The sequence below is a fragment of the Cornus florida genome, unplaced genomic scaffold (genome assembly GCF_030987335.1).
Source record: "Cornus florida cultivar Cherokee Brave unplaced genomic scaffold, ASM3098733v1 CherokeeBrave_3.0.0_Hap2_Chr02, whole genome shotgun sequence".
NCBI classification, from domain to species: domain Eukaryota; kingdom Viridiplantae; phylum Streptophyta; class Magnoliopsida; order Cornales; family Cornaceae; genus Cornus; species Cornus florida.
In genome coordinates this window covers 10,617,564-10,638,647 of record NW_026775572.1, presented here as the reverse complement: position 1 = coordinate 10,638,647, position 21,084 = coordinate 10,617,564, and positions in this window count along the sequence as shown.

Genomic DNA, 21,084 nt, shown 5'->3' with positions numbered 1-21,084 from the left:
TTTGGGCTTAAAGGAGCATGGTTATTTAATTATTTGAATGATCATTTTTGTTTTAATTATAAATATATATAAAATTATATATAAATATAATTAATTAATAATTGTTATGGAAAGATATATATATATATATATTGATATATATAGGTGTACATAATTTAATTAACCAATGGGTTAATTACGGAAGGTATATATATATACATGTAATATAATATATGTTTATAGCTATATATTATTTAAATATTATTATTTTATTTGAGAGTCCTAGTTGGAAAAGGATTTGGATTTTTATGTGTATAAATATACACATAAGACTTTAAGGTTAAGGGTTGACACGTTAGAAAAATAAGAGAAGTAGAGAGAGAAGAGGAGGAGGCTGACAAAGAGGAAGCCGGATTAAAGAAAGAAGACGCTGAAATTGGAAGAGACAATTAAAACTTGATGCGTTAGTTTCATTTCGAAACCTTCGGGCAAGTTCTTTTCTAACTCTCCTCTTAGGACCTATAAATTTATCACCTTGAGTATCAATGTTAAGATTTAAATTTATTGGTTTAAAAATCATTGTTAGATCGGATTAATTAATAGCATAAATTATTATAATTAATCTTTTGAAATTTTGGGTTTTAAATTGTTATACATTAGGTGTTGTGTAAATATATTTTAAAATCAATGTATAGGTGAGTTTTTGACCCAAGATGATTTATTAGGGTTTCTTTATTTTCTAGTATTTTTTAGGAATTTTCTGGAATTATTTGGTATTTTTCTGGTATTTTTTAGAATTTATTATAATTTATTCTATTGTATTTATTGGAAATTTATATATAAATAGATAATGTTTATATATATATCTGGGTCTGTGAATCGGCGCATCAACGGGCGAGTAATCCGGTGCGGTGCGGATCAAATTATAATGGTGTGCACCTGTTATGGGCCATTAGATGTATTTAACCATAGGTGGACAGATCCAGTGCATCGCAACATATAGAAGTTTGGTGCATGCAAGCATCATGACCATGGAAGAGGTCTGGTCAAAGGTTATCTAATCTAGTGCAGCGCACCCAGAGGGATACAGTACAACTGCCGAATGGGAGCGCCGCGTCACCAAAGATAATGGCCAAGCGCTCGTGCAGCGCGTGGCCGCGTGTGCATGTGCGTCTCAGAAAGTCACAGCGCGTGCCAAAGTGTGTGCGCATGTGTCAACTTCTAAGGGCGCGTGGGAGTTCGTGCGCGCGTGGAAAATGTGGTAGAAGTGCGTGAGGATTGTTTGGGCGCGTGTAGGGGCGCATGGGGAGGTGTTTGGAGTCCCGTAAAGGTCCTGTTAAGTCCGGAGATGTCTCATAATTGGTTTCAAGCTTATTACTGCTGGAATCAACCATTAAAAGATATATTTTTAGGTATTTGAGGGCTGTATGATGCTACTACGATATTTAGTTGCGTTTAATTGACGTAGTTATAATTAATTAATAAATTGGCTATGGAAGGAAGTGTATATATATATGAATTAAATAATATGATTAGTATAGATGGAGGTATATATATATATAGATGATTTTAAATAATCATCGATTATTTTGGAAGATGTTGTACATATATATATATATATGTATATATATATATATTAAATAATATACGTGTATATGTATATATCATTTAAGATGGTTAAATTATTATTCTTACTTGATATATATGGATAGGCTGGTTATTAAATTAAGTATATGCATAAGATATGTATGGAATGCCTAGGTATGGGTTGTTTTGTTTGTAAGTTAATTTTCTATGTAGGAATTGTTTGGTTGATAAATTAACTTTTAAAGTTTGGTACATGGTTGAATTAGAGGCATGGATGAGTTGCCAAGGACTTAAATATATTACCTTGTATGAATAAAATACATACGTGGGAAGCATAGATGAGTTGCTAACTAAAAATATAAATAAATATATACTTAAGGGGGCATGGTTGATTTTCCAAGGTATAAATAAATATATTCAAGGAAGCATAGTTGAGTTGCCAATTTATAAATGAAAATATTTACAATGGCATGGTTGATTTGCCAAAGCGTAATTAAATTAGTACATGTTAGATGATTAAAATATCATCAATGGTTATTGTATGTATAGATTGGTTTAGGACTAGATATTTTTAAATTAGAATAAGCTAGTACTTAAAGGTTAGTGTATTATTTTATATTAGTAAAATAATATTGGTGGAGCCATGGATGATTTGTCAAACCTTAGATATTGGGATATGTGATTTAAATAATTAAAATCATTATGGGGTTTTGGGATTAAATATAATATTCCTTTTATTATAATTAATTTGTTTAAATGATTAACAACTTACTAGGATGGGATTACGGTTAAAGGAATTTTTTTTTAAAAGAAATGGTGAATTGGTATAGGTGTGATTATTATTTTAATCATTGTTTAATAGTTTTGGAAATTTAATAAATCTATTAATTGAAGTGATTAGTGTAGTATATATAGTTGTTTATATATGTTTATCATGATAGATTAAAGTCAAAAAAACTTTATTAGGTTTGGTTTTGATCAGAGATGATCTGTTTATTGGTTTTCAGAGGCCTAGTAGAGAGAGTTTGCTCGTAGGGTTTAACCCGCGATTTATTTTTCAGGTTATTAAAGGTTCTAATTTCGAGGTTGAGGATCCGCAGCTGGGAGACTGTTATTCATCTATTCATCTAGTGTACTTTTAAGTAGTACTGAATATTTTAAGGGGTCCTTGAGTTATGGGATTCCCGAGTTGTAATTGTTGGAGAATCATTGGGTAATATTTATTTATTAGTTTTCTTTAGCGGTTTATTTATTCTTTATTATTCATCTTTGTATTCTGTACTTGTTAAATACTTTAATTGTTTGGATATTTTCCTGATTTTGTGCGCGGATTTGATCAACCCGTATTCCGAAATTAGGGGGTATCACAGTTGGTATCAGAGCACTCCAGGTTCAAGTGTCCCTAGGGTGTATTTCGTTGTGTGACTTTCGCGTTATGTACTCTTTTACTTAGAGCTTAAGTTTATGATTCATTGTATTCTATATTTGAGGAGGAAGGAGTATAGGCGCTAGAATCGTATGCCAAATTAGTATTTGGGGAGACAATATTTATTGTGGAAACTGATTGAATGACATAGACAACAAAGGTCGATAGTTTACGTACACATAGTAAATGTAGGTGCGGGATAGAGTAGATAACTGAATTGTGGGAAGTTATTACTTCTACACTCAGTATTGTCAGGAAGGATGAATGTAGTTGCAGAATGGGTTTTTAAGTTCTGTTTTGAGGATTGGGGTGTTCCGAGGTTGTTTATATCAAATTAGGTGATTTAAATGGTTGAAATAGACTTGTTAAATCTCAGAATGCGTAATATACATTAATATGCTAAGGACTTGAACCATGTGGAATTTTAATTAACTTACATGTTATGAATGAATGATTTATTTGCTTAATATTATTCTAGAAATTTCAATGTCTATTTATGTGATTTTAATCATGTATTGGCATATAATATAATCATGTATTTATCGGATTTTTATTTTAATTACTTATGGATTATTTGATGTATAATTATATATCTTGTATGAAGTATGGGTTTTATGGATTTATGCACCATTAAAATAATATGGAGGTATTTTAGGGACGGATTAACGGAATAGTTAAGTCCTACCTATTTATTTATGGATTGTATGGTTTAATGCACCGGTATGGGATGGTGGCATTTCAGGGACGGATTAACCAAAGAAGTTAAGTCCTACCTATATATTTATAAGGGAACGGATTAACCATAGAGTTAAGTCCTACTTATTCGTGTCAGGTCAACGGAATAGTTGGATGGCATGCCATTGAAATAATATGGTGGGATAGTTTACTTTTATATTTTGATATAATGGATTATATATATATGTGTGTGTGCCACGATATGAGCTTGAGTCTCAAGATCAGTGGTTAGGATGGAGGCGTATGTTGTCGATTGAGATGCGTAGCTAGATTTAAGGATGTGTAGGCCCTGGTAGAAGGAGGACTCGTGACCACCTATGTGTGCGTTTTGCATGAGATACCCACTATCCGGTTGAAACTGCTTTAGTCCAGTGAGAGTCTCTAGTGTGTACTTATATTTATCAATTATATAAATATGAAATTAGCTAATTACGAGATGTGTCTGCTAGTTATGAATATGTGTAGATGGGTTAATTTCCACACGAATAAAAGGAATAATGAAATTTGAAATTAAATTATTAAAGTTTTCATTTCATGGATTCGTGAATTCCGAGGACGGAATTCCTTTTGTTAGGGGGGAAGAATATAATACCCCGATATTTTAAAGAATTTATTAATTGAAATTAATTACTTTTATTTTATTTTTAAACAATTTATTTGATTTAATTTTAAATTAATTGCGTTAATTTTAATTTTTAATTAATTGAGTACTTAGATTAATTGTTTTATTTTATTTATATTTCGTGAATTATTGATATGATGATTGTTGTGTGCGTGCTTAATTGTTGATTGAATTGTTAGTGTGTTGATTTTATTGGAATGGTGTGACTTGGTTGTAATTTATTATTTTGTTTATGTGCTTAGTGTAATTAGTTTTTGGTTTTTATTTTTATTTTTTTATTTATGTGTTTATTTAATTATTTGGTTTATTTAAATGAATTGGATTTGGGCTTAAGGGAAGTTGGACCAAAAGATGTGGTCTTGGGTTTGTATGATTTGGGCTTAAAGGAGCTTGGTTATTTAATTATTTAAATGCTCATTTTTGTTTTAATTATAAATATATATAAAATTATATGTAAATATAATTAATTAATAATTGTTATGAAAGATATATATTTATATATATATATATATATAATTATATATATATATATATATATATTGATATATATAGGTCTACATAATTTAATTAATCAATGGGTTAATTACGGAAGGTATATATATATACATGTAATATAATATATGTTTATAGCTATATATTATTTAAAGATTATTATTTTATTTGGGAATCCTAGTTGGAATAGGATTTGGATTTTTATGTGTATAAATATACACATAAGGCTTTAGGGTTAAGGGTTGACAAGTTAAAAAAATAAGAGAAGTAGAGAGAGAAAAGGAGGAGGCTGACAAAGAGGAAACCGGATTAGAGAAAGAAGACGCTGGAATTGGAACAGACAATTAAAACTTGAAGCGTCGGTTTCGTTTCGAAACCTTCGGGCAAGTTCTTTTCTAATTCTCCTCTTATAACCTATAAATTTATCACCTTGAGTATCAATGTTAAGATTTAAATTTATTGGTTTCAAAATCATTGTTAGATCGGACTAATTAATAGCATAAATTATTATAATTAATCTTTTGGAATTTTGGATTTTAAATTGTTATATATTAGGTGTTGTATATATATATTTTAAAATCAATGTATAGGTGAGTTTATGACCCAAGATGATTAATTAGGGTTTCTTTATTTTCTAGTATTTTTCTGGAATTATTTGGTATTTTTCTGGTATTTTTGAGAATTTATTATAATTTATTCTTTTGTATTTATTGGAAATTTATATATAAATAGATACTGTTTATATATATATCTGGGTCTGTGAATCGGCGCATCAACGAGCGAGTAATTCGGTATGGTGCGGATCAAACTATAATGGTGTGCACCTGTTATGGGCCATTAGATGTATTTAACCATAACTGGACGGATCCAATGCATCGTAGCATATAGAAGTTTGGTGCATGCAAACATCATGACCATGGAAGAAGTTTATTCAAAGGTTGTCTAATCTAATGCAGCACACCCAGAGGGATACGGTGCAACCACCGAATGGGAAGAGAACAGCCAAGCGCGCGTGCATGCGCGTCTCAGCGAGTCACAGCGCGTACCGGAGTGTCTGCGCGTGTGTTAACTCCTAGGGGCGTGTGTGAGCGCGTGCGCACGTGGAAAAGGTGGTAGAAGTGCATGAGGATTGTTTAGGCACGTGTGGGGGCGCGTGGGGAGGTGTTTGGAGTCCCGGAAAGGTCCTGTTAAGTTCGGAAATGTCCCATAATTGGTTTCAAGCTTATTACTGCTGGAGTCAACCATTTAAGGATGTATTTTTAGGTATTTGAGGGCTGTATGATGCTACTGCGATATTTAGTTGCATTTAATTGACGTAGTTATAATTAATTAGTAAATTGGTTATGGAAGGAAGCGTGTATATATATATATGTATATATTTTCTATATATGTATATATATGAATTAAATAATATGATTAGTATAGAAAGAGGTATATATATATATATATATATATATATATATATATATATATATATATTAAATAATATACTTGTATATGTATATATCATTTAAGATGGTTAAATTATTATTCTTACTTGATATATATGGATAGGCTGGTTATTAAATTAAGTATATGCATAAGATATGTATGGAATGCCTAGGTATGGGTTGTTTCGTTTGTAAGTTAATTTTCTAAATAGGAATTGTTTGGTTGTTAAATTAACTTTTAAGGTTTGGTACATGGTTGAATTAGAGGTATGGATGAGTTGCCAATGACTTAAATATATTACCTTACTTGTATGAATAAAATACATACGTGGGAAGCATGGATGAGTTGCTAACTAAAAGTATAAATAAATATATACTTAAGGGGGCATGGTTAATTTGCTAAGGTATAAATAAATATATTCTAGGAGGCATGGTTGAGTTGTCAATTTATAAATGAAAATATTTACAATGGCATGGTTGATTTGCCAAAGCGTAATTAAATTACTACATGTTAGATGATTAAAATATCATCAATGGCTATTGTATGTATAGATTGGTTTAGGACTATATTTTCTTAAATCAGAATAAGCTAGTACTTAAAGGTTAGTGTATTATTTTATATTAAGAAAATAATATTAGTGGAGCCATGGATGATTTGTCAAACCTTAAATTTTGGGATATGTGATTTAAATACTTAAAATCATTATGGGGTTTTAGGATTAAATATAATATTCATTTTATTATAATTTATTTGTTTAAATGATTAACAACTCACTAGGATGGGATTAAGGCTAAAGGAATTTGTTTTTAAAAGAAATGGTGAATTGGTATAGGTGTGATTATTATTTTAATCATTGTTTAATAGTTTTGAAAATTTAATAAATCTATTAATGGATGTGATTAGTGTAGTATATATAGTTGTTTATATATATGTTTATCATGCTAGATTAAAGTTAAAAAAACTTTATTAGGTTTGGTTTTGATCAGAGATGATCTGCTTATTGGTTTTTAGAGGCCTGGTAAAGAGAGCTTGCTCGTAGGGTTTAACCCACAATTTATTTTTCAGGTTATTAGAGGTTCCAGTCTCGAGGTGGAGGATCCGCAACTGGGAGACTGTCGTTCATCTATTCATCTGGTGTACTTTTAAGTAGTATTGGATTATTGGATAATGTTTTAAGGGAACCTTGAGTTATGGGATTCCCGAATTGTAATTGTTGGAGAATCATTAAGTAATATTTATTTATTAGTTTTCTTCAGCGGTTTGTTTATTCTTTATTATTCATCTTTGTATTCTGTACTTGTTAAATACTTTAATTGTTTTGATATTTTCCTGATTTTGTGCGTGGATTTGATCAACCCGTGTTTCGAAATTAGGGGGTATCGCAGTTGGTATCAGAGTATTCCTAGTTCAAGTGTCCCTAGGGTGTATTTCGTTGTGTGACTTCCATGTTATGTACTCTTTTACTTAGAGCTTAAGTTTATAATTTATTGTATTCTATATTCGGTTCGTTAGTGGGTCCTTGTGACGACTTTGGATTTTTCAACCTAGTGTGTCCTGTGACGACTCGAAGCGGATCCAGAATGCGGAAGCAAAGACAAGACAATGGTCTCCCAAGCCACAACACCTCTGAGACCCTAATTCTCTATTTTGTAATTACCGCCAACTTGTATATTTATGAGTAGACTAGCGGGTCAGATGGAAGTAAAGTGGAAAATTTTAACTCTTAACCTCCAATATGTTAGAGTATAAATCCAAAGTTTGCTCAAGATATTATTGGTTCAATTGATTTTGAACTTAGGGTTAAGTGCAAAAAACTGCCTGAATTATGGGAAAACTTGCAACTAACCCCCTGAACTTTAAAATATGCAAGAAACTTCCCGAACAATGCAAAAAAGTTGCAGATCACCCTATTTGTCACTGTTCCGGTTGGATTTTGCAGTTAAAGTGATCACGTGATGGTCACATGACACATACTATATTTTTAATGACTATAATGCCTTATGACCATGAAAAGACACTAATGCCCCTTATTTTAACTATTAAATCCATACCCCTTTTTATAAACCCCAAACACACCCTTATACTGTTGATCTTCTTCCGAACGTTTCTTGAATGGGGAAAAAAAAAAAAAAATCGACTCACGAACTGATCTTTCCTTTTCCCATTCCACTTCATCTTTCTCATCCCCGATTAAGGGTCCATCCACGATCAGTCCCTAAACCCAACCTCCATTCTCAATCTCTCCATTATTATCCCTTACCTTTCTGTTCTTCTCTTCCGCGGTACAGTGGGTGTCTAATTCCGGTGATGGGGTGCGATACCAGGTTCAGGATTCTTCTCTGGGCACGGTTGATTGGGTATTTCGAGCATCACGGGTAGCATTTTTCTCCGTCCACGGTTTGTTTATCGCTGTTTTACATTGCTTACGGGTTTGGTGCTGGAATTGTGTTCTTCTCCGGCCGTGGGTTGCTGCGTTGTCGACTATGGGTGCGGTTATCATATTTTTTTCCCCTGGTGAAGTAGGTGTTAAAATTCAGAGGGTTTGTGGGCCGTGGTCAAATTCCGATGGCATGGTTTAAGTCCGATTCTGGTTGGGATTCGTCTCCTGCCAGATTTGTTGGGTCTTGCGACTCTCGGTGGCAGCCATCGTTGCCGAGGTTAGGTTTGATTTGCAGGTGATGAGCGCTGTAAAGTACACATTTAAACCCCTTCAGCTTGAGTATTCTAGGACCTTTATTTATCTTATTTACCCGTTTTAGTACTTATTTGTGTTTTTGTCTATTTCAGGTCCATAATGTTAAAATAGGCTAAAAATGAGTTCTTAAGGCCTTTTTGGAGTCAAACTAAGTCTTAGCGATGATTCGGAGCAAAAAGAGGCTGATTTGGAGCAAAAAGAAGCTGATACTGAAAAGCTGAAAAGTTGGATGGATCGCAAAAAAAGTTGGGTCGATCGAAAATAAGTTGGATCGATCGAAAAAGTTGGATCAATCGAAAAATAAGTTGGATCGATCGAAAAAGTTGGATCGATCGAAAATAAGTTGGATCGATCGAACTGGATATGCTGGCAGCAAGCTGTCACTTTTTCCGTGCGCGCCCAAAAGTTCACCTATCAAAAGTTGCGGGATTAGATATTTTTAGGCATATATTCTAGACTTAGTGACTAAGAAAAGGACCTTCTATATAAAGGGAAGCAACCCATTTGTAAAAGATTTTTCTTGAGGCTTTTTATCATTTTATTTTTCTACATTGTAATTTTTATTTCTCTAGAAAAGTTAGAGATTAGGGTTAGAAGAAAAGAGATAAGTGGAGGCACATCTCAAGAACACATCTCTAAATCCACTATCTCTCCATCTCTAGAGCTTCAAAGAAGAAGAAGAAGAAGAGGAAGAAGAAGATGGAGCCATGTTTGGAGCTTGATTCCATGACTACATCCACCTCCTCCATGATTGACTAGATTTACACTTAGGGCTTGGATGAGCCCTAAGTCTTGTGTAATCTAAACCCTTGTATTTCTATTTTTGGGGATTTATATATATATTGTTGTGATTAATGTTCTAGCCTTGTGAATTTCATGAATCTTGGTATATTTCTATGATTTCCATGGTCTAATTCTTCCTATTAATTCTCTAGTTTATTTACATGTCTATGTGTGATCAAATTAAGAATTATGTCTCACATGATTCATATGGGTTAATTCTTCCATTGATTCTCTATTTTAATTACATGCTGTCTTATGTGTGATTATTTGGGGAATTGATCTCTACACTAGTTTTTCTATATTAATTACATGTCTATGTGTGGTTAATTGAGAATCTAGTGATGGCTAGACATTAGTGCTTAATGGAATGCTCTTGTTATGTCTCTTGATGGTTCATACTTATTCCTTGATGGATTGTACCTCTCCCTTAGTTTGTTTTCATGCTAGTAGTGTAGTTGTAGTGTAGTGTTAGATGGGGGAGACAATTCATGCTTATTTTTTGATGTTCCATGCTTTTGAATGCAAGAAACATATGCTCTAATATTGTGGTGTAATGGAATTTTGAGCTTAATGAAGGATTAATGACTAGTTATGATATGTTGTATCTTTTACATGTGTTTAGACAATTTATTCCTCTCCCAATAGATATATTGTGGCCTCTCACATGATGTTTAGACAATATATGTTTAACTAAGTCATCCTTGTGAATTATTTAGACTATGAGCTTAATAAAATGTTTAATGACTTGATTTGATATTTTGTTCTCTTCACATGTTGTCTAGACAATATATTCCTCTTCCAATAGATATATTGTGGCCTTTCACATGTTGTTTAGACATTATACACTTGTTGAGTCACCTTTGCTAGTCGAACCAATTTTGTTCACAACAATGTATTCCCCATTAATGGAAAGCAAGTGGTTAATTACATGAGCTTAGTGGTGATTCCAACACCCTAAGTCCTCTCTTCTCATCTCTTAAATCCCTATCTCTACTTAGTTTTATTTTTATTGCATTTTAATTAATTCTTTTCTAGAAGTAATCAACCAACCCAACTCTCTTTTGCAATCATTTAGTACGCTAGAGTCGAAGTTGAAATTCCAACACGTATAATCCCTTGGGACGATCCCTACTCACTCTTGCTACGTTAGTAGTGGTGTTGGTAGTGGTTTTTATAAATTTAAATTTGACATAAAAGGCTTTTCTTGAACCACACATTCACTACATTTAGTTTGGCATATTGGAACGGCCGTCGTCAGATTTTGGCGTCGTTGCCGGGGATTAACGGTTTTGTTGGAATTAAACTAGACAATAGTGTTCATTAGATTGCTTCTATTTTTATTTTATTTTCCATTGTATATTCTTTTCTCTTGATTCTCATTATTATTTGTTCAATTAGGTACTTAACTACAAGGAAGGCGAACTTTGGAACTTAAAGCAATCATTGGAGCTTAAAAGCTAAATTTGGAGTTGAAGTGCTAAAGGACCATTGTGAGCAATTCTTGGCACTCTTGTATTTTAATTGTTTCACTTCTTTGTATGCTTGTGATAGCCCTTGTTGAGGGTCATTTTATTGCTAAATTTTTGTCCAAGCATAGGCCTTTGTTAAGGCCAATTTTTTCTTGCATTTAGGTTTTAATTGTGAATGGAGGAATTGTTTGATCCAAGTTTGGGGGGGAATTACATCCCTTCACTTTATGCTCCTCCATCACATTTTAATCCTTATGAGATTGAGTCCAATTCATTTCATGCATCATCTTATTATGGACTTGATCACTCATTTAATCCTTCTTATGACTATTGCCTTCCACCACCATTTTATGATGAATCAATTCCACCACCTTCTAAGTACTCACCCGGATTTGAAGAAAAAGTGTTAGCTTTACTTGATGTGCATATTTCACACACTTCACTTATTAATTCTCATTCTCAAACTTTAGCCAACTTAGAAGCTCAAGTTGAGCAAATTGCAAGTACTCTTTCTCATCAAGAGGAGGAGGAAGAGGCAAATGAAAAAATGGTAAGAATTTCAATGTATATAGATGAGGATAATGAGAGTGAGGAGAATGAAACAAGTGAGCTAATGCCTAGCACTCTATCTTGTATAGAGGAGGAAGTGGCAAGTGAGTTAGTGGCTAATCCAATAGAACATAACATGATTAATGAGGACTTTCCTTGTTTTGATTATGATTTTATTTCGGAGATGGCTACTCTAGAGAGTGAGGAGATGTTGACCACACTTGAGGTAGGAGAGAAGGAGGAGGAACTTGTTGAAGAGGGCCTTCCTTCTATTATCTCTAATGACCCTTTTGAGGAGTGTCTTTTGGAAATGTATAAAAATTGTGGTTTTGACTTTCAAAGCTCCAAAAATGAAGTGAACTTTCTAATAGACTCCTTAGCTTACTTAGAAGGTGAGGAAATAGTAATTTATGAGGAGGAGAAGAGAGATGAAGAGGGATGCAGAGAGGGTGTTTCTTATTAATCCAAATGAGTCTTTGAAAGACAATGCCTCACCAATTATCAATATGGATGATCATTTGAATGTGTTTCAAGAACACAACAAAGAGGCAAGCCTAACCATGATTGATTTTGTTTTCAAGACCGTGGATGAAATGAACAATATCATCTCTTTTATTTCTTTTCAAGTCATTCTTTTGGAGGATGATTTCATTGTCATAAGTGGGACATTAAATGAGAAAAGTGAAAAGAGGGTCAATAAGGATGTTTCATATCCAGTTTTTGATTCATTTGATTAGTGAGTTGACCTAACGTCTTGCTAGAGACGTTAAACACTAGAATTCGTAGAGTTTCACAACTCTATTTCTCCCTCATTTCTTTTTATTTTTCATTCTTGTGTACATTCTTCCATCTATTTTTCAAATTTTCATTCTTGTTACCATCATTGGGGCTTAGCATAGGATTTTCTGCACTTTCAGTTCAAAATTAGGCATTTGGTGCCAGTTCGATCGATTACAAGAGCACCTTCAATCGATCGAATTGTACTTCGATCGATCCAATTTCTCGGTTCGATCGATCATGAGTCCCAACACTTAGAAAATTTTTGGACCTGCATCCAAATTCTAAAGTGCATGCTCTCGGGATCTCCAAATTTTCAAAAGATTCGATCGATCGTAAACCATTTCGATCGATCGTAAACCATTTCGATCGATCGTAAACCATTTCGATCGATCGAACTACCTTTCGATCGATTCAACATGTGGTTCGATCGATCATGAGTCCCGACACTTAGAAAAAATTTTCAGGCCTCATCCATTTTTCAAAAATGAATGCTCTCGGGATCTCCAAAATTTTACATGTTTGATCGATCGAATTTCATCTTCGATCGATCACAACTTTGCCCCTTTGACCCTTTGACTTTTTGATTTTTTCCTATTCTATTTTTATTTTATTTTATTTTATTTTATTTAGTTACTTCTATCTTGGTATTAAAAATAAAAAATATATATATATAAAAAACAAAATAAAATAATAATAATAATAATATTTCTTTTATTTTATTTTATTTCCTTTTATCTTATTTCCAAAAATCCAAAAATATTTTGTTTAACTTTAATTTTTAATTTCGAAAAAAAAATTTTTTGCATTCTTTATTTCCTTACATTTTTACTTCTTGCATTTTTATTTTTCTTTTTATTCACTTGTCTTTTTATTTTTGTTTGTGTACATACTTGTTTTGTCTAAAAAAATAATAATAAAAAAAAGACGATTTTTCAAATAATTCCGTCTTACTAGAGACGCTAAACTTAGCACCTATTTTGCATATTTTTTACATTTTTCATTTTTCTTTGCATGTTTTCACATATATATTAAAAATAATAATAATAATAATAATAAAATAAAAAACAAAAAGTAAGAAAATTTTGTATATACTTGCATTGTACATATTCTTTCCATTTTTTTTGCTTTGTACATGTTCCTTTTCATTTCTTGCATTGCACATATTATTTTTCATTTCTTACATTGTACATATTCTTTCATTACATTTTGCCTTATTTAATTTTCTTTTTATATTTTGTTCATGCATTTTATTCTTTGTTTTTTTTGCATTTTGTATATACTTGCTTTCATTAAATGAAAAATATAAAAAGATTCATCATTGTGCCCTTATGAGTAGTCATGCATACTTTATGCTTTAGTTAGGGCTTGATCTTATATCTCTCTTGCATCATGTGTTACATTGCCTTAGAATGCTTGATTTGATTATTCTTATCCCATTTGATATTTGATGTGAGTTTGCTAGCATGGTTATTCAAGTAGGTTGTTGATTCCAAGTTTGGGGGAGACGTCTTTCGAATTGGATCATGACCGGTCTTCATGTCTACACCACCACGGTATACTCTTTCCACTTCTTCTTTTTTTTTTTTTTTTCCATTGTTCTCATTGCACATTGAGGACAATGTGCGGTTTAAGTTTGGGGGTAAGGTGTCTTGTTGCATTCTACTTAAGATTTGAGCTTTAAATGCATGATTGAGATTTGAGATTGATGTTAGCTATGATTTTGATCTTTTGAGGACTATATTGCTTAAAATTTAAAAATTGCTTGACTTGAGAGTCCAATACTCCTTGTATGCCTTAAGGATGCCCTTTAGGAGTAAATTTTTCAAAAGATTGATATCTTGCTTGCATTTGTGGTCCACATCATCCTGAATTTGTGATTGTTTTGAGATTCATTCTAGGATTCTACACTAGCACCGGCGCACGCTAGCATTCAATTGTGGGGTACATGCTTTGTTGATTATTGAATTGGTTATATCCCAATTGGGCTAGTAGTGCATTAAAAGCTTTCATTTTTGATAAAGGTGGATAAAAACCCCTTTTCATTGAGTAGCCGGGATTCTTGCCTCATTAAGCAGTGAACTTCTCGCGCCAAAAGGTGGAGGGCCCAAACTCTAGGTTAATAATTGATTTCAAAAAAAAAAAAAGATGAAGAAAAAAAAAAAAAAAAAAGTTGCAAAAAGTAATAAAAGTGAGGACTTCTCCTAAAAGGTGAGAAGTAGGAAATGATTAGATGGTTGTTGTCTTGATTTGTAACCTAGTTGATTTGAGTTTGTAAGTCCGTAGGGGTGTCTTAACACCTAATGCCCTAAAGCCATCTGGTTCGGGAGTCATTGACCTAACGCTCGCTACATGAATCTTCTAGAAAGCTTAAGAGATCAACACATTGCACAATATTTCCATCTTTGATCCTCAATAATAAAAAAAAAAAAAAATAGAGTGAAAAGAATAAGCGCACCTAGAAGAATAAAACTTTAATAAAAGGTCCACTCTCTTATCTTGATGATCGGTACTAGATTTGTGTGCTAGTTTGAGGGTAAGGATGTGATTACTTCTCTAGTTGGCTAAGATAACAACACACTTGATGCCGGACCTCTCACATGGATTCTAGACTTGTTTTGATTTTCATGATCATTTTCTTGATATGTGGAGGACCATACTTGCTTGCTTGATATTGAGATTTTGGGAGATTGCTTAGAAAAGGTTGAAAAATTGCATACTTGAGGTAGTTTTCTCCCAATGCTTGTTTGCAATATTGGTGCCTCTTTTAAAAGAATGAGCTTAATGTTTGTGGGTACCATTTCTGGAAACGCTCACGAGACTTTACTCGTCCACTAGGGGTAACCTAGGGGTTTAAAAGACTTGTTGCATATGTTAAATACAATCGTGTTCCCTACGAAAGTGGCGCTATCATTTTATTACTTTCTAGTTCATAGTTGTTTAGTTATTCATTTCATTCCTTACTTCGTAGTTCATTGCTAGGGACTAACAATATTTAAGTTTGGGGGTGTGATGAGCGCTGAAAAGTACAAATTTAAACCCCTTAAGCTTGAGTATTCTAGGACCTTTATCTATCTTATTTACCCGTTTTAGTACTTATTTGTCTTTTTGTCTATTTCAGGTCAATAATGTTAAAATAGGCTAAAAATGAGTTCTTAAGGCCTTTTTGGAGTCAAACTAAGTCTTAGCGATGATCCGGAGCAAAAAGAGGCTGATTTGGAGCAAAAGAAGCTGATACTGAAAAGCTGAAAAGTTGGATGGATCGCAGAAAAAGTTGGATCGATCGAAAATAAGTTGGATCAATTAGAAAAGTTAGATCGATCGAAAAAGTTGGATCGATCGAAAATAAGTTGGATCGATCGAACTGGATATGCTGGCAGCAAGCTGTCACTTTTTCCGTGCGCGCCCAAAAGTTCACCTACCAAAAAGTTGCGAGATTAGATATTTTTGGGCATATATTCTAGACTTAGTGACTAAGAAAAGGACCTTCTATATAAAGGGAAGCAACCCATTTGTACAAGATTTTTCTTGAGGCTTTTTATCATTTTATTTTTCTATATTGTAATTTTTATTTCTCTAGAAAAGTTAGAGATTAGGGTTAGAAAAAAAAAGAGAAGTGGAGGCACATCTCAAGAACACATCTCTAAATCCACTATCTCTCCATCTCTAGAGCTTCAAAGAAGAAGAAGAAGAAGAGAAAGAAGAAGATGGAGCCATGTTTGGAGCTTGATTCCATGACTACATCCACCTCCTCTATGATTGACTAGATCTACACTTAGGGCTTGGATGAGCCCTAAGTCTTGTGTAATCTAAACCCTTGTATTTCTATTTTTGAGGATTTATATATATATTGTTGTGATTAGTGTTCTAGCCTTGTGAATTTCATGAATCTTGGTATATTTCTATGATTTCCATGGTCTAATTCTTCCTATTAATTCTCTAGTTTATTTACATGTCTATGTGTGATTAAATTAAGAATTATGTCTCACATGATTCATATGGGTTAATTCTTCCATTGATTCTCTATTTTAATTACATGCTGTCTTATGTGTGATTATTTGGGGAATTGATCTCTACACTAGTTTTTCTATATTAATTGCATGTCTATGTGTGGTTAATTGAGAATCTAGTGATGGCTAGACATTAGTGCTTAATGGAATGCTCTTGTTATGTCTCTTGATGGTTCATACTTATTCCTTGATGGATTGTACCTCTCCCTTAGTTTATTTTCATGCTAGTAGTGTAGTTGTAGTATAGTGTTAGATGGGGGAGACAATTCATGCTTGTTCTTTGATGTTCCATGCTTTTGAATGCGAGAAGCATATGCTCTAATATTGTGGTGTAATGGAATTTTGAGTTTAATGAAGGATTAATGACTAGTTATGATATGTTGTATCTTTCACATGTATTTAGACAATTTATTCCTCTCCCAATAGATATATTGTGGCCTCTCACATGATGTTTAGACAATATATGTTTAACTAAGTCATCCTTGTGAATTATTTTGACTATGAGCTTAATGAAATGTTTAATGACTTGATTTGATATTTTGTTCTCTTCACATGTTGTCTAGACAATATATTCCTCTTCCAATAGATATATTGTGGCCTTTCACATGTTGTTTAGACATTATACACTTGTTGAGTCACCTTTGCTAGTCGAACCAATTTTGTTCACAACAATGTATTCCCCATTAATGGAAAGCAAGTGGTTAATTACATGAGCTTAGTGGTGATTCCAACACCCTAAGTCCTCTCTTCTCATCTCTTAAGTCCCTATCTCTACTTAGTTTTATTTTTATTGCATTTTAATTAATTCTTTTCTAGAAGTAATCAACCAACCCAACTCTCTTTTGCAATCATTTGGTACGCTAGAGTCGAAGTTGAAATTCCAACACGTATAATCCCTTGGGACGATCCCTACTCACTCTTGCTACGTTAGTAGTGGTGTTGGTAGTGGTTTTTATAAATTTAAATTTGACATAAAAGGCTTTTCTTGAACCACACATTCACTACATTTAGTTTGGCGTATTGGAACGGCCGTCGTCAGCAGGGCTGTGGTGTTGTTGTAAGTATGTTTGTGACTAATTTGTGATAATGGTGGATAGCTGTTTGTTGCAATAATGTGAATTTACAGTTCTGGATTGTTGATTACATAGTCCGATTTTGTGAATAGGGGTGTTGATTGTGGGGTTGTGATTGGGTGTAAGATTTGGTTTGTTTGATTGATTACAGAGGTGGTGGTTTGTGGGTGTTTATGCAATTTTTTGGGGTGAGCACAATGATCCGAATTGGTGATTAGGTGATTGATTTCGGTAGTAGCCAGACGGTTGAATGAGTAGGAGGCGATGAATTCCGACCAGGGGCTCTCTTTCCAACGCCGAAAACTAGTATCATTGCGTCCTTGCCACCAGACCAGAATCATCGTTGTCGTCATGTCGAGATCAACCTCGATGTTAACCCCAAACCTTGCCGTGATGGTATCATCTGTTGCATTGGTGTCACATTTTTATTGGTTTATGAAATTATCAACTGCCACATTATGTATAACTCTCAAACGTCGTAGTTTTAAGTAAGGGTAAATTTGTCTTTTAATATTTTCGACCAAGTCATATGCATCGTCCAAAACAACGATTTTTATCAATTGTAGCAAAGAAAGAAACTTCATAGAAGTCAAAATATGAAGAAATAGATATGCCTAGCTACTTTATTCTATGGATAAAGGATCTAATTGATAGATTCCGATCCAGAGTATGCTCTTATCCACCGATTCAGTAAATAACTATCAGGAACGAAGTAATCCTCTAATTTTTTTTTTTTTAATTTTTTTTTTATTTATTATTATTTTTTTTTTTCCAAATGTAGAGCACGCAGGGCTTTGAACCCAAATACATTACCCACAATGGAAGTAAATATATTAGTAACAGAACCTTCTTCAAAAAGGTCTAAGTGGTAATCCTTGATTAGTGCTGCCTTAAAGGCTATGCTTCAATTATCGATTCTAGTATTGAGCGCAAGGTTACACCTAGAGGTTCTGTGTTACAAGTTAATCCTCCTCTACTAGTACCAATAGGCGGCATAGGGGAAGAATCACTACACCTAGGAATCAATAACACAAAACTTTTGGCATACATAGGTGAATGGATTCCATAGGATCCTTCTGAAGGAAATCTCTGATTGATTGAATTCAATTAGTACTAAGAACTCCCTCTTGTTTAGAATTCTAGAGATCCTTAGAATTCGGAGATTTACAGAGAATTAATAACCGGGGCCCTCTCATTGAAAGATAGAGATGCAACAAATCAATAGTATATGGGGTTTTTTTGCAACAAAATCATAATTCAGGAGGTTTCTTGTAGTTCAAGGGGGTTAATTGCAAAACCCTAATAGTGCAAGGGTTTTTTTTTACATTTAACCCTTGAACTTATACACCCACACCACTATTATTGGAGAAAATAAATAAACAAATAAAAATAAAACAAAGCAAAATTTTCATTTATTTATTTATTAAACAATTTTATTTTATTTTATTATTATTTTTTGTTTTGGAATTGAATCTCTTTCTAGATTTATTTTGTGGGTTACATTTTTTCTTTACCTAGGTGGTTTCACAAAAAAAGATATCGCCTTGGTCAAAATTGCTTCAATTACCATGCAAACAAAATAACGTTAAAGTATATATTCTATCATTATATGGATTATGGAAGTTGCATACTCGAAACTTATTTTCACTCAACGTAATAATTATTACACCTTCTATTATTTTCAAAAATCTTCTTTATACTTTATAAATATTTACAATCTCATGTTTCTTACCATGACAATTAGCTGTCAACCAAATATATGGAAAGTTATTTTGTTGCACATCCCCAACTCCTGATATATTTCAAAATTAAGGTGTATATATTATATCGTTATATAGATTATCGAAATTGCATACCCTCGGAATTGATTTTCACTCTAAAACGTGCTGTCACTACTATTACACCTTCTATTATTTAGTCATCACACATATATGTGATGGTTACAAACATCACCCTTCCCTCCTTATATAGACATCTTAATAGATATTATGATTCTTTAGAATACTCCTTTAAAATATATAGAAATCTATAAAATTCAAGACACTTCAAAAATTTTCTCTATACTTTATGAATATTTACAATCTCACCCATGGTTTAAATTATTTCAATTCTACACAAACATAAAAGACTAAAATTTCACTCCATTCATGTCTTACATAATCCTCCTAGCGCTTTGGTATTGCCTTGTGTGGCACAACTCCCTTACAAATTAGTGGACCATGACAATTAGCTGCCAACATATGGAAAGTTAGTCATTTTCTTGCACATCCCCAACTCTTTAATATATTCAAAATTAATTCTCTAAATTGATTATCAAACCACACCTTGATGTTTTTTTATTTTATTATTTTTCTTTCTTTTATCTCCTCTCATAACATTTTTTTCTCTCTCGGCCAATCTCGTAATTTTGGATTAACTCACATGTCACTCCTCAAAATCTCATCTTTCCTCGATCTGCCCTTCTTAAAATTCTAGAAAATCCAGACACAATATGGTGATATAACTCAATTCAAAAATAATTTTATTATTATTATTTTTATATTGACAAGCAAGTCTTTCACTTTGGAAAGAAATATGATACTACATCACATTTTGTAAATTAAGTAAATATTAAATTAAGTGTATTTTAATAACCTAACTTAGATACCACTTAAACTAATAGTCACTTAAAATTTTAAGAGGAAGAAATTTCGTTTATCAATTAATGCACAACACTTAAAGTACAAACTATCAACTAAATTCTCAAATTATAATTAACACTTTACAATTCAACTCTCTTGAAATTTTTATTACCTTTCACTTTTTATCAAACAACACATACTACATAGAACTCATTTAAAATTTATGGAGTTTTACCACGAAATTAGATTGAATATCACATGATGAATTTTTTACTATGTTGCCTTCTTCGATTATGTTTCGAAATTGGTGGGTAAAATTCTTCTTCGTTGAGGCATTAACCACTGAAAATGAAGTCGCCATTCTGTTCGGCAAGGAAGGGTTACTCTTATATATTGCCTTTTCATTTAATAATAAAAATGTTAAAAAAAAAAAAAACCTGTTGTATACCATATGAGTATTTTAAATATTTTGTTTTAAGGGTGTTTTAAAATTGAGCAAATTAGGACAAATTTTTTATTTGAAGACAGAAATATTTAAAACGCCCTCAAGACAGAATAATAATAAATAATAAAAACTAAAAAAATTAAATAATAAGAATAAACAAAAAATAAAATACCAAAAAAAAAAATTATTTTTTATTTATTAAAAAAAGAAATATTTAAAATTTTCTTAAGAGTAATTTGAAATGTCAAAAATATTAATCAGTAACAACTTATTTTAAAATTTTAAATTATAAGGATTTATATGTATTTTTTGAGATGGGATTGCACATTTTTTAGTGGTTTTTTTCTTTTGTAAGTTCAGAAAAATTTTAATTGGCTGATGTGAAATCTA